The sequence below is a fragment of the Bos taurus genome, chromosome 9 (genome assembly GCF_002263795.3).
Source record: "Bos taurus isolate L1 Dominette 01449 registration number 42190680 breed Hereford chromosome 9, ARS-UCD2.0, whole genome shotgun sequence".
Lineage (NCBI taxonomy): Eukaryota > Metazoa > Chordata > Mammalia > Artiodactyla > Bovidae > Bos > Bos taurus.
The window spans coordinates 94,873,824-94,891,345 of record NC_037336.1 but is presented as its reverse complement, the minus strand read 5'-3'; the positions used below and the strand labels follow the sequence as shown (position 1 = coordinate 94,891,345).

At 47.1% G+C, this 17,522-nt stretch overlaps 1 protein-coding gene and 1 pseudogene across 6 annotated transcripts in view; both read right to left on the bottom strand.

Moving 5' to 3' along the window:
* Nucleotides 1-17,522, bottom strand: part of TULP4 (TUB like protein 4) — a 201,354-nt gene that overhangs the window by 71,541 nt on the left and 112,291 nt on the right. The gene's annotated exons all lie outside the window — the stretch shown is intronic.
* On the bottom strand, nt 14,507-16,546 carry LOC515169 (phosphoribosyl pyrophosphate synthetase 1 pseudogene; annotated as a pseudogene).

Sequence of the window (17,522 nt, the reverse complement as noted above, 5' to 3'; positions counted from 1 at the left end):
GGCCATGCTCGCCACAACTAGGGAAATCCCGTGCGGCAACAAAGACCCAGCACAGCCAAAAATGATCAATAAAAAATAAATAATTTTTTTAATGTTGAGAAAACGAGAAAAACAATCTTGGGGCAGAATCAGGAGACATAAGCACAAATGATGAGAAGTCCATGAGAAGTACGTGAAAGAGAACTTTCTAACAAGGAGCAGGAGCACTGCCTATCCGTGGAAGGGGCTGTCTTCAAAAGGAACCTGGAACGCTGGAAACAAGAGGCGGGACAGCCAACTGCCAAGGGTACCTAGGAGCAACTCATCTAACCGGGGTGGGGCAGGGGGACTACAACTAGGGGACCTCCATATTACTATCCATCCAACTCTGAGATGACAAATCAAAGTTAAATATGGCCTTAGCATTAGTGATGTTACCGCCTCAAAAAAAAAAAAAAAAGGTTGATTTAAGCTCTTAAGCATCTACCAAGTGATAAACTGCCACTAAATTTGCCAAAGGGAAATTCAATTATTAAAGTAGTTAACTTGGCTATTTGAATTAAAGTTTTATATATTACATATTATTAATACTCTTTGTCAACCAGGTGTGTACTTTAGTGATTTATAATACACTTAACCTAGTAGATTAATTTTCAAGATGTTCCTCTCCAGCTCTCAGAGAAGCTAAGACAGCTGGATTCTCAGCATCTTGCTCTTTAAAATCCCTATCTCTCAGTCCAGCACACCGAGCATTCGGTCAGGAAACAGCACTGCTCCAGGCACACGGCCAGGCTACCAACTGAAGACAGAACCTCAGCTCACCCCCCGACAGGCTGACGCTGACCCCAGCCAACAGCAGGCCTCTCAGCTCCGGAGAGCAGGACACAGCCGGAACCAGGAAGCTTCTCACTGACCACAGAAAACCCGAGTGGCAGTCTGCTCTCTAACACCCTGCAGCTTCATTGTGTCTGAAAAAGGAAGTCAGCCTAGACCATTTCTGAAGATCCTTCCAGCTCTAATACTTTGACACTGAATTCTATTTGGACAAGTACTAAACAAATACGGCATACCTACTCCTAGGTGCAGTATCCTATAAAACTTAAATACTGGTATATTTACCACCCAAGAAAAAAAATCTGGCACATGGATCAGACATACCACCTGGTAGGAGGGTGCGTAATTGATGGGAGGAAGTGCAGCTGAGCAAATACGTTATCATAACTCGATTCAGAGTCTGACATGAAATACAAGTTTCTTCCTAAGTTCTTGCTTATGATTTTTAAAACATGAGTGATGTTGCATTTTAAGTAATTAGTTCAAGAGTTACAAATAGAACTGCCTTATGACCCAGCAATCCCACTGCTGGGTATACACACTGAGGAAACCAGAATTGAGACATGTGTACCCCAATGTTCATCGCAGCACTGTTTATAATAGTGAGGACATGGAAGCAACCTAGATGTCCAGCAGCAGATGAATGGATAAGAAAGCTGTGGTACATATACACAATGGAGTATTACTCAGCCATTAAAAAAAATACATTTGAATCAGTTCTAATGAGGTGGATGAAACTGGAGCTTATTATACAGAGTGAAGAAGGCCAGAAAGAAAAACACCAATACAATATACTAACGCATATATATGGAATTTAGAAAGACGGTAACAATAACCCTGTATGTGAGACAGCAAAAGAGACGCAGATGTATAGAACAGTCTTTTGGACTCTGTGGGAGAGGGAGAGGGTGGGATGATTTGGGAGAATGGCATTGAAACATGTATAATATCATATATGAAACGAATAGCCAGTCCAGGTTTGATGCAGGATACAGGATGCTTGGGGCTGGTGCACTGGGACGACCCAGAGGGATGGTATGGGGAGGGAGGAGGGAGGAGGATTCAGGATGGGGAACATGTGTACACCTGTGGTAGATTCATGTTGATATATGGCAAAACCAATACAATATTGTAAAGTTAAAAAATAAAATAAATTAAAAAAAAAAGTTACATAAAAACCGAGTCTCTATGTATAGTGACAGTTAATTTTATGTGTCAAGTTCACTGTGCCCCTTTGGATTTTGGAGGCTACATGTCCCTAATTTGGGTGTGACAATCTGGCCTGTTTACCTAGTAACCCCAAAAGCTGCTGATTTTGAGTGGGGTCCAGAAGAAGAGAGAGCTCCTCATGGATCAGGCCACCGTGTGACCTGCTCTGTGCCCCAGGTCACATGATCCAGCAGATCCTGTGGTACCCAAAGCATCAGTGTCAGAAAGGGATGCTGCCTGGAGCCTTTGGTGGAAGAATCTCATTGCAGGCCTCGGGGTTTGGAGCACAGCCCTGCCATCCTCCACAGACAACAACTCTCCTTCTGAGAAACAGCTCTTGGCCTGAAACAGACGGAACACTTAACCACGGGCCAGCAAGTCTCCATGAGACCTGAGCTGCCCATTAGGACCTGGGTATTACCTGACCACCAGCCATAAGTTAAAATATCAACATTTTGGTCAAAACTCATATGTATTTTTCCTTTTTAATCTTTTTTCTAATCATGGAAACATACACTAAGTAAAACTCAAACATTACCGAAGTATATAAATAGAAAATGAACATTTCTTGAAATGCTGTCTTAACTATTTGGCGCACATTCCTTGAGATTCGTATCTCCTGTTCCCTGGCGAACAGACCAGCATGACATCTTAATCCAAATAAATGTGCATTCACCCTCCTCTTTCTAACAGCAAGTTTCTCACATCACCTCCCAACTAGTTGGGATGTGAGAAACCTCCCAACTCCCAACCTCCCAATTCCATTTCCTGTCATAATCTCTGCACACATTATTACCTTGCCTTCAAATAATTTCCTATTCCTCTATTTTGTACTTAAACTGAACCACAAACTCACGGGCTGCTTCTGCTGTCTGTCCCCACATCACAAGACCCAGGTGCCTGGGAAGAGCAGCTCCTTGGTAAAAAGTTCGTGTTAACCAGCCAGGACTTACTCAGGAAAGTGACAGGAGTCCTCCCCCGAACACACCACTGACTCATCTTCATAGAGTCCCTCAGGGTCCTCCCGAAGGTCTGTCCCACCAGAGGGGTCCTCAGGGATCTGGGAACTGACTCAGCCTCCAGTTAGATGAGAGACCCACCACAGGGGTGAGTTTTCCAACTTTCTCAGCGGGCAGCCGCACAAGGGCACAAGCCAGCCACTGCTGGCCACTCGGCCTCGAGACACAGAACGCACACGAGGACCAGTGTCATGTGAGAGCCACAGCAGAGCTGGCCTCCCACGGGGGGCTTTTCCCGCCCGAATTAACCTGCACCTGCTCCCCACCTCCTGCTCAGCCACCCCACACTGTATCTCAGTGTGGGGCACAGACCCAGCCTGAGGATACTGCCTGATTGTTGTCTGAATGGATTCCAAGTGGAAAAGTAGCGCACTCAGGGATGGAATTACAGACTGGTGTTTAGTTTTGCTTTTTTATTGAAATACAGTTGATTTACAATGTTGGGCTTCCCTGATAGGTCAGTTGGTAAAAAATCTACCTGCAATGCGAGAGACCCGGGTTTGATTCCTGGGTCAGGAAGATCTGCTGGAAAAGGGATAGGCTACCCACTCCAGTATTTTGGGGCTTCCCTTGTGGCTCAGCTGGTAAAGAATCTGTCTGCAGTACAGGAGATCTGGGTTCGATCTCTGGGTTGGGAAGATCCCCTGGAGAAGGGAACAGCTACCCACTCCAGTATTCTGGCCTGGAGAATTCCATGGACTGCACATAGTCCATGGGGTCTATAAGAGTCGGACACGATTGAGCAACTTTCACTTTCACTTACAACGTTGCATTAGCTTCAGGTGTACAACAAAGTGATTCAATTATACACATACACGCTCTTTTTCAGATTCTTTTCCTTTATAGATCATTATAAGATATTGAGTATAGTTCCCTGTGCTATATAGTAGGTCCTTGTTGGTTACTATTTTATATATAGTAGTGTGTATATGTTACTTTCAAATTCTTAAATTATCCCTCCCCCCTGCCTCATTTTTTTTCTTTTAATCAGTTAGCAGATAGCACTGACTATAGCTATTGTTTCAAAATTATTTATATCACAAAAATTAAGTAAAGAATGGATGTCTGTGAGAAAATAGAAAGGAAAACAGTACAGTTTTGTACTGAAAACCACAGTCACATTAAAATTAACTGAACTTTCTCTGACTTCGCAGTTAAGGGAAGGAAACCAGAATTTTAAATACTCTTGTTAGAAAATCCTTGGATGCATCTCACTGTACATTTGGTTGCATTTCAACTTTTTCTGAGACATAGTTATTATGAAGATAACACCATATGGAAGCAATGAATCATCTGTGGGAGGTCAACTCAGAACTGGGTTTTGGGCGATGTTTGTGCTTTTGAAGCTCAAGGCAGCACAAAAGAATTCTATTTAACTTGTCCTCAGAGCATCCCTGGGAACCTTCGCAACTTTCTCAGTAAGTCAGGGAACGTTCTCGTTCAACAACATACATCCAAGTTTTATCCAAAGCCTTCCCATGACTTCTGTCTGAGCCAGCATGAAGACTCAGGCTCCTAAAAATCATCCTGAATACCACACTGCTTTTGAAAGATTAATTTTAACCACATTGTGGTACAGATTGAAACACTTCTACAAAACCAGATGGTCACAGAGAACTATAAAGAAGTCATATCCATTGAAAAAAAAAAAAAAAGAAAATAACAGAGTGAGGAGGTGCAGTCTCCACCTACTAGGGTGACTCCAACGTACAGTAGAAGTTAGAAGACAGCACTCTAAGTGAGCTCAGTGAGAAGCCCAGGCTCAGGTGAGCTTGGGACTGTGGGATGAGTCTCTAGTCTGCAGTGCTCACTACCTGCTGAACGCTGGTCAGGCCTCACCCACACCCTCGGCCCAAGGCTCCACCACACAGGGGTCCTTGGAGCACCTTCAAATGGAAGGGCCCAGCACAGCTCCGGCTCTGGCACTCGCCATTGTCTGATACCTTCCGTTTAATTCTTGGGTTGTGGGAGACACTTCACACGAAGACCCAGAACGTGCACAAAGAATCAAAGTGTGAGCACACGTTCACCGAGCTCTGTCTGAACGACAGGTCCACCTGAGCCGCCACTACCTGCAGCTGTTCCCTTCTCCACTGAGGGGCCTACCGAGACCTTAGCTGCTGCCTGCCTGCTGCAGCACACAGCCAAGAATACCGTTCTGTCCCACCAATGGTTCCTTGTGAGGAAATGAAATGCCATCACTCTTTTACGTTACACAATGCACAGAAATACACAAAAAAATATAGCTTAGGAGGGTGAAAAGCCCTGCTGAGCTTCTTCTCAAACTGAAGTATGATTTTCACACTTTGAAAGGCTAGAATAGAAATTCGGCATTAATAACTGCATACAAAACTACTACCAAGAGGATTTAAGTCATTTTCAACGATGCAATTATTTACAAGAGATACTGAGGTGGCAGACTGCAGCATTAATAGGGATATGACACTGGGTTTACACCCCAATTAAAATGCATAGGACACAGTGGAGGAGCCTGAGGCACTTCATATATTTATTGAGGATTTGCCCTGCGCCAGACACACGCTGGAGCTAGAGAGGCAGCCAAGTCTGGCACTTGGCTCACACGCTCGAGAAGCTCTCAGGACTGGGGGGCAGGCAAGCAACTGTCCAGCCACCGGCTCAGTGAGGTGCTAGGAATGCTCTATGCAGAGGCTTCGTTAGCACAGGTCTCTGCAGGAAAGGCATTTTCAGGTGTCTCCAACCCCCAGGGCCAGGGCACTGTTAGCATTCCCTGCAAAAACACTAATTATCTAGAATTCCTTCAAAAGGCAAGAGATTTCTGCCCAATACTCCCTTTTAGAGTGAAAATTGGGGTGGGCTTTTTGCCAGCTACAAACAAAAAATTATAATTATAGATTCCCCAATATATTTGGCACTTGAGATTTCCACTTCAAAATACTTCTCAGTGTTTCATTTTCTGTGCATATGTGCCTCTGCAGTGTAACTTACCACTAGATCTCAGTCAACAGCCTGAAATCCCTGAAATGTACCTTCAGTTCTTTTTAAACCTAAATTCCTAGTTAGTAACTCTGTATTTGCATTTAGTTCTATGTTTCCATTTACTAAAGTTCAACTATTTTCCATCTTGCTGAAGATCAATTATTCTACACATCTCTAGAGCCTGTTGGCAGATGCAAACATAACATTCTTTGTGAAGGGAATTACCAAAGGCAACGTGAATGGTCAAAGAATCCAGCCACTGTTTTACTACCCTGTAAAAACAAGAGTCAACTCTATTCCATCATGAGTACTGCTAACCAAAAACAGGGCACATGCCTTGCCAGCCCCTGGTGAGTCGCATGACCTGCTGAGCCTTGGTTTGCTCAATCTGTAAACAGAGGTGTTAGCACGTGACCAACAGGACTGCTGCAAGAGCAACTGGAGAGAAGAGTCACCACCGTTCGGTTCTAGACTTGCCATCATCTCCTGAGTTCTTCACACATGTCACCTCCCTTAATCCTCACGCAAACCCGCTATGGGTAATGAGGACCATCCTCACTGCAAAGGTAAGGAAACTGCGGTTTAGAGGTGCTCATCAGTTTCTCTCGAGTCTCTTAGCAAGTGGAGACAGACTCAGCAATGACCCTGGTCGGTCAGACCCCAAAGCCTGTCTTTATCTCTGAACTGCCTGCCTTCCTCTTAGAGACGATGCATGCAAGTCTGGGGCCAGGGCCTGGATGGGACAAGTCCCACAAACAGCATCCACAGTAGTGGCTGCTATTAAGAAGCACATCAGTTTTTAATGCTGGTGAGGAATCCTCAGCCCCGAGAGTGGCCTGGGCGTCACATCCCACCCGTGTTCTCGTGAGCAGTAAAAACCCAGCCTCCCGCCTCCCTTCCAGCCCCCAGGCCCCTGCTTGCCCTGGGCCTGAACCATATCCTCTGCACCCCCTCGCTCCCTCCCATCAGCTCGGCTAGGCAGTCTCCCAAAGCCCACCCCAAATGGGTGCGTCCGAGGTTCACCCTCTACCCAGCTCTCAGCAGGGAGAAAGCACACAGCCCCGGAGGCGATCTGAGCCCTTCACCCTGTGTCTCTGGCTGCAGGAGTGGAGCTGGACCCCTCGTCGAGTTTGGCCCCACTCACCCCACGTCGCTCATCCGTCTCCCCTGAGAGCCCCTCCTTCAGTGAACTGTTCCAACCCCCATGCAGCAACAAGGATCATCCCCGTGCAATGACTCAGACCCCATCTCAGACTCTGCTTCGAGGGCACCAAACCAGAGATGCTCTCTAAGTGTCCAAGATGAGAAACTTGGTCAGTGGCTCACAAAGTCCTGCCCCAGGTTCAGCAGCACAGAACCACCTGGGAATTTGTGGGTAAATGCAAATTCTCAGGCTGCCGAAGACCAAGTGATCAGAAATTCTGGGTTGAGCTTTTGGCAACCAGCAGAGTCTCACAAACCGGTTTGGGAGCTCACCTGGGCCCTGAAGGCAGGGCAGTGGTGACACCCAGGGACTGGAAAATGCTTCAGCTCCAGGTGCACCTCCTACCAGGAGCTCCAGGAAGGGCACTCGAGAGAGGCCTGAGCAGCAGGAAAACACATACATGCAGACAGACAGACAGACAGACAGACAGACAGACACACACACACACACACACACACACACACACACACGGGAGAAGGCAACAGGGAGAGAGGGCCTCTGCATGTGTTCAGAACTTATTTCTCCAGCAGAAATAGGAAAGGTAAGATTCACTTTGTAAAATTTTTGGTAAGAACAAGGGATTGAATTGTAAAAGGGTGGCCATTTGCAGTTAAACTTTACACAAAGTCAAGAGAAGTCTGGGTCTTCACATTTACAAGGCTGAAAATTCCTGTTGTCCAGTGGAAGCCTGATCAACAGCCCCAGGGAGACTGCAGTCACATGGCTGACTCCTGACCATTTTGAACATGAGGTCATTTTTCAAGAGGACAGAAACCATCAACCAAAGACTCTAGTGAAGAAGAGCACACGGCCCACCTTGGAAGGAAAACATGCCAGCACGAGGCAAAGAGAGCTGTGGTCCTGACCACGTGGCAGAGGCCTTGTTACTCCCGTGGAGTCTCAGGACTGGCTCAGGGCTCGGCAGGCAAACCCCACAACCACCTCCCACTGACCCAGCAGCCCAGCCGCAGGTGCCCCAGGTGTGCCCAAGGCAATCCGTGGGGTGCGGGGAGATGGCAAACAAAAATGTTATTAATAATATTTAATATATGAACTACAGTGCGGTCCCCTTTCCCAGACTGGGAAAGGTTACCCAGTTGAGATATGACAGGCTGGGCCCCGGCGGGGAGCAGGAGCTGTACGGGCCCTACACGCCCAGGGCTGGGTTCAGCGTGCACCCAGCGTAACTAAGCCAGCCTCACCGAGAGGATGACCAGCTTTGAAAGGACACTTCCAAGGAAAACAAAGGTGAAGATAAAACTAATTATGCAGCACAAGCACAAACAAGAAAATGGCAGGACTGACATTTTTCCTACGGTCAGAATGGGTCTTCACCAGCCAGAAAAGTATAGGGCTGATCCAGACAGACCTGACAGGACATGGCTTCCATGTGTGTATAAAACATATATGGATACTAAACACGTAAGTATGTGTATATGTCAGTGCGCCAGTTGCTCAGTCATGTCCAACTCTTTGTGACCCCATGGACTGTAGCCCACCAGGCTCCTCTGTCCATGGGATCCTCCAGGCAAGAATACTGGTGTGGGTTGCCATTTCCTTCTCCAGGGGATCTTCCCAACCCAGGGACTGAACCCACATCTACTGCACTGGCTGGTGGATTCTGTACCACTGAGCCACGAGGGAACTTCACCAGCTCCAGGCCTGGGCAATCACACCACATGGTTAGCTACATCCAAGACAGGAGGAGCCTGCCCACCGTGAGCCTGGCATGGAGAAGTGGTGAAGCCTTTCCCCCACGTGGCATTTACCAGGGGTGATGCGCTGGCTTCACAGATCAGAGTGGCCAGAGACTGCAGGCTCCCCAGGGTTGGCCCGCGGGCCCAGTGAGGGAGGTGGGAACCTCGGCTGTCGGCTGGGGCACCTGGTACACCCGCATGGTCATCACCCAGATGAGGGTCAGGACACATCCCCCCAATGCACGGCACATGCTGCATGCTGGAGAGTTTACAAGGAAGGAACTTGAGAAATGGCAGTAGCACGAAGGACTCTGACCCGCCCTCACCCTTCTCCCCCAAAGCAGCCCCTCAGATTCTCATTTCAGAGGTGGCCTCCCTGAACCTGAGGGATGGAGCGCCAGCATCTCCAAGGATGGAGGGACATGAGAGGGCTGGACAGACAAGGCCTTGCTAGGTCACCCCAGTTCCCTGCGCTGAGCCAAGGCCCTTCTGTCATGTCGTGTTCCCACCACCCTTCCCCTCATCAAGCCAGCCCCAGACACGCAGGATTAAGCACGGCTTAATGGCTCATTTCCTCACGATGGCTCTCATCTCATGTAACACTTAAACAAATGTGCCGACTTTGCGCTTGTCTCTCTCTTGTTAGGAGACCCAGCTGAGAACGGAAGATGGGTACAGGAGACGCTTACTCCTCCTCGACCCACTAGCCTGCTGGAGCCAAGGGAGTCAGGCCGGCGCGAACCTAACCTGGACAGTTTTCTGGGTCTCCATCTGCCCTCATCAACGCCTAGCGTCGTTCTGACTCAAAACATTCAAAATTTCATGGTATATGAAAAAGCAGGAGGTCATCGGTGTATTTCATACAACAAAATAAACCTAGTCTCCATAAACGAGGAGGACAGGATTGCCAACCTAACAGAAGAAGTATTACAGCTCCACGTGGGCCCCCCGTGAGCTGGTTCTGCAGATGAGGACAAGGGCCGAGGCCATGCATTAGCCAAGGGGGTCTACATCTTAATGCAGTCACAAAGAACGTCCCAAAGCCCATGGGCTTGTCTCCTGGTTACGCCTCAGACCCGAGGGGGCGAGTTGGGAGCTGATGGGGATTCCAGTGTCGGTGCCAGCATCCACGGCAATGGAGAGAGCAGGGCCGGGGGAAACCAGGAAGAGCTGTTCGAGGTTTTGTAGATAATTCATTGGCCTAAGCCAATGAATTCAGTTCAGTTCAGTTCAGTCGCTCAGTCGTATCCGACTCTTTGTGACCCCATGAATCAGAGCACGCCAGGCCTCCCTGTCCATCACCAACTCCCGGAGTTCACTCAGACTCACGTCCATCGAGTCAGTGATGCCATCCAGCCATCTCATTCTCTGTCGTCCCCTTCTCCTCCGGCCCTCAATCCCTCCCAGCATCAGAGTCTTTTCCAATGAGTGAACTCTTTGCATGAGGTGGCCAAAGTACTGGAGTTTCAGCTTTAACATCATTCCTTCCAAAGAATCCCAGGGCTGATCTCCTTCAGAATGGACTGGTTGGATCTCCTTGCAGTCCAAGGGACTCTCAAGAGTCTTCTCCAACACCACAGTTCAAAAGCATCAATTCTTCAGCGCTCAGCCTTCTTCACAGTCCAACTCTCACATCCATACATGACCACTGGAAAAACCATAGCCTTGACTAGACGAACCTTTGTTGGCAAAGTAATGTCTCTGCTTTTGAATATGCTATCTAGGTTGGTCATAACTTTCCTTCCAAGGAGTAAGCGTCTTTTAATTTCATGGCTGCAGTCACCATCTGCAGTGATTTTGGAGCCCAGAAAAATTAAGTCTGATACTGTTTCCACTGTTTCCCCATCTATTTCCCATGAAGTGATGGGACCTGATGCCATGATCTTTGTTTTCTGAATGTTGAGCTTTAAGCCAACTTTTTCACTCTCCTCTTTCACTTTCATCAAGAGGCTTTTGAGTTCCTCTTCACTTTCTGCCATAAGGGTGGTGTCATCTGCATATCTGAGGTTATTGATATTTCTCCCGGCAATCTTCATTCCAGCTTGTGCTTCTTCCAGTCCAGTGTTTCTCATGATGTACTCTCATGATATAAGTTAAATAAGCAGGGTGACGATATACAGCCTTGACATACTCCTTTTCCTATCTGGAACCAGTCTGTTGTTCCATGTCCAGTTCTAACTGTTGCTTCCTGACCTGCATACAGATTTCTCAAGAGGCAGGTCAGGTGATCTGGTATTCCCATCTCTTTCAGAATTTTCCACAGTTTATTGTGATCCACACAGTCAAAGGCTTTGGCATAGTCAATAAAGCAGAAATAGATGTTTTTCTGGAACTCTCTTGCTTTTTCCATGATCTAGCGGATGTTGGCAATTTGATCTCTGGTTCCTCTGCCTTTTCTAAAACCAGCTTGAACATCAGGAAGTTCACGGTTCACATATTGCTGAAGCCTGGTTTGGAGAATTTTGAACATTACTTTACTAGCGTGTGAGATGAGTGCAATTGTGCGGTAGTTTGAGCATTCTTTGGCATTGCCTTTCTTTGGGATTGGAATAAAAACTGACCTTTTCCAGTCCTGTGGCCACTGCTGAGTTTTCCAAATTTGCTGGCATATTGAGCAGCACTTTCACAGCATCATCTTTCAGGATTTGGAATAGCTCAACTGGAATTCCATCACCTCCACTAGCTTTGTTCGTAGTGATGCTTTCTAAGGCCCACTTGACTTCACATTCCAGGATGTCTGGCTCTAGGTCAGTGATCACACCATCATGATTATCTGAGACAATGAATGGAAACATCTAATTTGAAGTGAAGGAGACGGGCAGTCCTGCATGTCCCTGGGCAAGTCAGGATGCCAGCACGGGGATCCAACCCAGGCTCTGGGAGGCACCTCTGGCTCCGGCCTCATTACTCTCAGAGGCAGGAGCCCACCCTGCAGGCAGACATCTCTCTAAGGCTGTCCTAGGACAGCATCCGTGCTCTCAGGACCACGGCTAAACTTCCCTCCAGCTGTTCTCCACGTGGCTGTCAGCTAACACCTGAAGTTCATTGTATTGTTGAAAATCCCTCTTACAGAGCCAACACAGTCTCGCTTTTCATAATTACATCAGCTAATCCCAGCACGGCCCACTCTCTCAATCCCTGGTTGATGTCCTGTAAAGATAAAGCAGCTGAAGCCTGCCCACTCCAGCTGTCCTACCATGGGTCACAGACAGAAGGCAGCTTGGCCGCTTACTCCAGGATTCTGGAAACGAGGGCTTAGGACAGTGGCATGGACATTTCTTGCAGGGAAGTTAAAACAAGTCAGAAAACAAACCTCTCTCACTTAGACTATTGAAGTGAAAGATCTTGAGTTGTATCACAATGCACGTGTATGTGTGTTGAAAAAGCAGTCTGTAAGGAGATACCACAAGTACCTTTAGGAGACGGGATAACAGAAGGTTTTTATATGCCTCCTGCTGTATATTTTTTTCCAAAATAAATATATTATTTATATAAGTCTGTGTATAAAAGATTACATAAAATGAGAAAAGCTGCATTCATTTGTTCCCTTTAGCATATTTTCAAAGGATCCATTTCAGAACAGTGAATGCCTTTTGTATGCCTTACCTCTTTCACTACCTTTTTAAAGCACTGAATCTGATGTAAAGAAAGCAAAACTAATTATCACAGTAGCTACCTGATTTGTAAAACTGAACCTGTTTCAAAGAAGGCATGCAGAGTTAAGCTTTCTGTCAATGTTTCTTAATCATCTGACTCAACTGCCTAAAAATAAGGATAATTTTTTGCCAAGAACATAAGAAGTGTCGAGGTCAGCATGAGGGCAAGGCGACAGGGAAGACAGCAGCGGGCTGGGTGTGACGGCAGGGCTGGAGGGGAGGTGGCGGTAAGGGCGGCCTGCTTCACCAGGGCTGGCTCTCCGCCTGGCCCTGTGCTGACAGTGTTACATGCATGTCCTCGCTGGACTCTTGAGGCTTACTTCACTAGGAAAGACTCCGACTATCCAGTCTCCTCCATCCTGGGAAGAGAGGGCAGAGGCCGAGGAAGACTTGCTCAAGGCATTGGAGCTGCCGGAGGCTGGGCTGCGCTGTGAGATACGGGCATCTGAGCCCAGAGCCAGCAGTGTACCCCTCGCCCACGTCACTCTGCCATCCAGTGTAGAGCAGGACTGTGCAGGCATCACATCACTGAAGACAGACAACTTTCTAAGCTTTGAGGAAACAGGAGAAAGTCAAAAGAAGAACAGCCAACCCGACGTGAAAATCCCCGCGCGTACCTATCAGTCCAAGTGGACACGTCCGTTTCTCTGAGTCCAGGGATGACCCATCCGCCCTGCGTGCTTGTGCCAGGACCGCCTGTCACTGAGCCTCCCTGCCAGCTGGCCAGGGCGACCAGGACTCAGGCCACCCACCAGGCCTTCCCCGTGGCTGCTGGCTGACAGCTCCTGGGGGAGAGGGTCCACCTTTCACGGGGCGCTAGGAGCTGCTGAGGTCATGAAAGCTGGGGGCTATCAGAACCACCCCCATGAAAGAATCTGACGAGCAAACACAATCAACATGTGGAGAAAGCACAGCTGAAGACGCCACTTGATGTGTGGATGAAATATGCCCAAGCCAGACAACCCAGGGCATTTCAGTCACGAGAGACAATAAATTATGTATTTGAGGTAAAGTTAAAATCAGATTTTATACAACTTGCAACCAAAAAAAGATGTAACTAATGCCAACTGAAATTGCAAAATTAGTAAATTTAAAAGACCAAACAAACTAGGAAAAATGTATCTATCACATATAATAAAGAATTAAGAATAGAAAATGTTAAATAAATAACAGGAAATTCTCAGTTTCCCTAGTGGGTCCTGAAATACAGTTGTAAACAGACAGACACGGTGGCCGTGTAGGAGGGTGGAGGGCTCACCCATTATCCAATCCCAACAGGCCCCTTCCCTGTCTGCCTCTGCTGATCTTCAAGGCTCCCTCTCCCTGGAGTCAGGACTGGCCACAGAACATCACTCAGCGGTAAACAATCTGCCTACAATTCAGGAGACACAGGAGTCACAGCTTTGATCCTTGGGTCGGGAAGATCCCCTTGAGGAGGAAATGGCAACCCACTCCAGTATTCTTGCCTGAAAAATCCCGTGGACAGAGCAGCCTGTCAGGCTCTTACGTCTTGAGACTTTTTTTTTTTTTTAACATTTTGGAATGCATTATAATTAGAAGAGCTGAAATTAAATGCTAAATGTGTGTCAACTACAGATGGAGGGAAGTTTTAACCACATTCGGCAAAACTGGCTCAAAAATGAATAAATTATAAAAACTACTCTCTTCCTCTAAGAAAAGACCTAATTCCTATCATCAGGATTAAGAACCAGAGATCCAACAGGCATATACAGCCTACAACTCAGGTATAATGCAAAGAATTACACTATACCTAGTTCTCAATTAACCCCAGGCATCTTCAATTCTTATAACTGAAGAAAAGTGCAGCTGTGTCTATTCTTGGCTTAACAATAAACAGCTTGGAAACAAAGAAGTAAGAACCATGATTGGGCGGCCAAGACACCTAAACCAAAGCTTCAGCAGGGAGACCAGTACAGATATAGACCCACAATCAAAGAGATAACTTTATTAGTTTCTTCTACAAGAGACAGTAATACCAACTTTTTTTAAACAGAAATCTCAGGTCATTTGAGAGGCCAAATAGATCCAAAGAAGAAAGATGATAAACAGTTAAATTAATCAAAAGGCACTACACCACAGTGGTAGTGGGCTAAGGAAGATCAAGCTACAGCAAAATCATCTCATGTTAATGTTACAGATCATAGAGCAGGAATTGAGTTTGCTTTCCAGAAAATGATGGCACAACAATCACTTGGGACCAAGTGGATAGAAGATCAGGCCAAATGGAAAGGAATAGGGACAAAAAAGAATCCAAGTAACAGAATCCAAGCAAAGGGTGATGGATCAGGCTTTTTCCTCCCAAGAAGCATTTGCTCTATGGTGGGCTGCTTCCCCTCAGGGTCCTGCCCTAGGGCTTCTCCAGCCTACAGAGGCTCAGCAACCAGATCTGGGTTCAGGTTGCCCTAGGTTCTTTTATAATTTAGTACAGACTTTAGAGAACTTATCACACATTGCAGGGGGGTGGGTGTGCTGAAGCATTCACATACAAAGTAGTCTGAGCTTCCCCAAACATATTTGGACACTCTACAAAAAGCTTTCCAAAGTCCAACATCTTGTAGCAGCCGAACAGTTAAAGCTGCAAGGCTCACAAGATCAAAGAAGCCAGGATGAGACAATACAGGTAGAAAATCCCAGCGGCTAATGTCACTCTATATTTCTCTAACGTATTTGGTTGACCAAGAAGTTCATTCATGTTTTCCCATAAGCTGTTAAGGAACAACCCAAATGAACTTTTTGGCCAACACAATAGTAGTAACGCTCATATAACTGATGAGGGATGTAGAAAGCTACACTGCAACAAGCTGGGTCTTCTGCTGGATTTTTCATCAAATACCAAAGAAAAAAACAAAGGGTGAGGCTCACTTTATTTTTGAAAAGCCTCAGGAGTTATTCTATTATAAAGGGACATGGCTGAACAGATAGGAGACGGATTCTCCATTGTGAGTTCTCCTGATGGCTTCTGCGAGGATCATGGAGATGTCAATCACCTGTATTTTGGAGCAATGCTTCATCTTATCCTCCTGAGGTATGGTATTGGTGACTACTACTGCTTCAAAGCATGCATTATTAATACGAGAAATGGCTGGGCCAGAAAAGATTCCATGAGTCAGGATAGCATAAACCCTGGTGGCTCCAGCTGAGAGAAGTTTGTCAGCTGCATGGCAGATTGTGCCACAAGTGTCAGCCATGTCATCCACGAGGATGGCCACACGGTCCTTCACGTCTCCTACGAGCACCATGCGGTCCACTTCATTGGCCTTCTTCCGTTCTTTGTGAATCAAGGCAAAGTCCACATTCAACCGGTCTGCGATGGAAGTCACTCTCTTTGCTCCTCCAGCATCAGGTGAGACAATTGTGCAGTTCCTCCACTCAGAGATGTTCTCCCTTATCCACTTGAGGACCGCTGGCTCTGCATACAAATTGTCGACTGGGATATCAAAAAAGCCCTGAATTTGAGAAGCATGAAGGTCCATGGTGATAATATGATCCGCGCCTGCTACAGACAGCATATTTGCAACCAGCTTGGCTGAGATTGGAGCCCGGCTCTTATCCTTCTTATCCTGCCGGGCATAAGGGAAGCACGGGATGACTGCAGTAACCCGGCTGGCTGAAGCAATCTTGCAGGCATTAATCATAATCAAACGTTCCATGAGATTGTCATTGATTTCACCGCAGCCACTCTGAACAATGTAGACATCTTCTCCACGAACACTTTCTCCGATTTCCACACAGGTCTCCTGGTTGCTGAATTTCTTAGTCACCACCTTGCCCAGTTCCAGGCCCAGGCGGTCGGCAATCTTCTGGGATAGGTCCTGGTGGGAGCTGCCGCTGAAGATTTTGATATTCGGCATCTTGGCCAACTACCCTAGGCTCTCTTTGCTTAACGATCACTGGTGCTGCCGCCGAGACCCGAACCGAGTCGGCCCTGAGACTCAGTACTAAGCACTCGCGTTTCTACTCCGCCATCTTCCGTCTTGAGACTTTTATGTTGCAAAAAAGCCGGACATACCTGAGCAATGGCCAATGAGATGTGAGCAGAAAGCAGCGGAAGCCACCCTACCACGCTTTCTCTCACCCTAAACTCTCCTACAGTGGAGGGAGCTGCAGTAGTCATCTTGTGACCGAGAGGAAAAGGCCAAGAGAAGGGCAGAGACGCTGCCTTGGGCTTTCAGAACAACAGCTGCGGCCACTTGCCTCTGAACCTCCCGTTGTGTGACTCACCATCCAATTCCTATGAGCTACACTTAAGCGTACTGTGTCACTTCTTTCAGCAGATATCACTGAGTGCCACCACATTCCTTCTCTGAGGCTCAGGGAACACACAGTGGGCAAAGCAGAAAAGGCTTCTTCTTGTGGTGCTTCCCTACAGCACACAAGAAAGCACGCCTAAGCGCTACAGATAACATAAGTGTCTATTCATAAGCACCACTGACAAGCATAACCACAAAAGGTCACTGTGACACATAACATCCAACACCGGCAAAGGCACGATAAAACTGCAGTCCTCACAGATAGCCTGGTACCCACTGGAAAGCAAGCAGACCACACGAATCAAAGCAGTCCGTTCCCACTCCTAACTCGTCCTCATTAATCCAATAATCCCATGTCTTTTACACCAGGTATGGAAATACATTTGGAAGCCTGAGCCCGTGCCATTCAGTTGTTGCTATTCACTCACTCAGTCTTATCTGACTCTTTGTGACCCCCATGGATGCAGCACGCCAGACTTCCCTGTCCATCACCATCTCACGGAGTTTCCTCAAACTCATGTCCATTGAGTCAGTGATGCCATCCGACCACCTCATCCTCTGTTGTCCCCTTCTCCTCCTGCCCTCAATCTTTCCCAGCATCAGGGTCTTTTCCAGTGAGTCGGCTCTTCGTATCAGGTGGCCAAAGCATTGGAGCTACAGCTTCAGCATCAGTCCTTCCAATGAATGTTGGACTG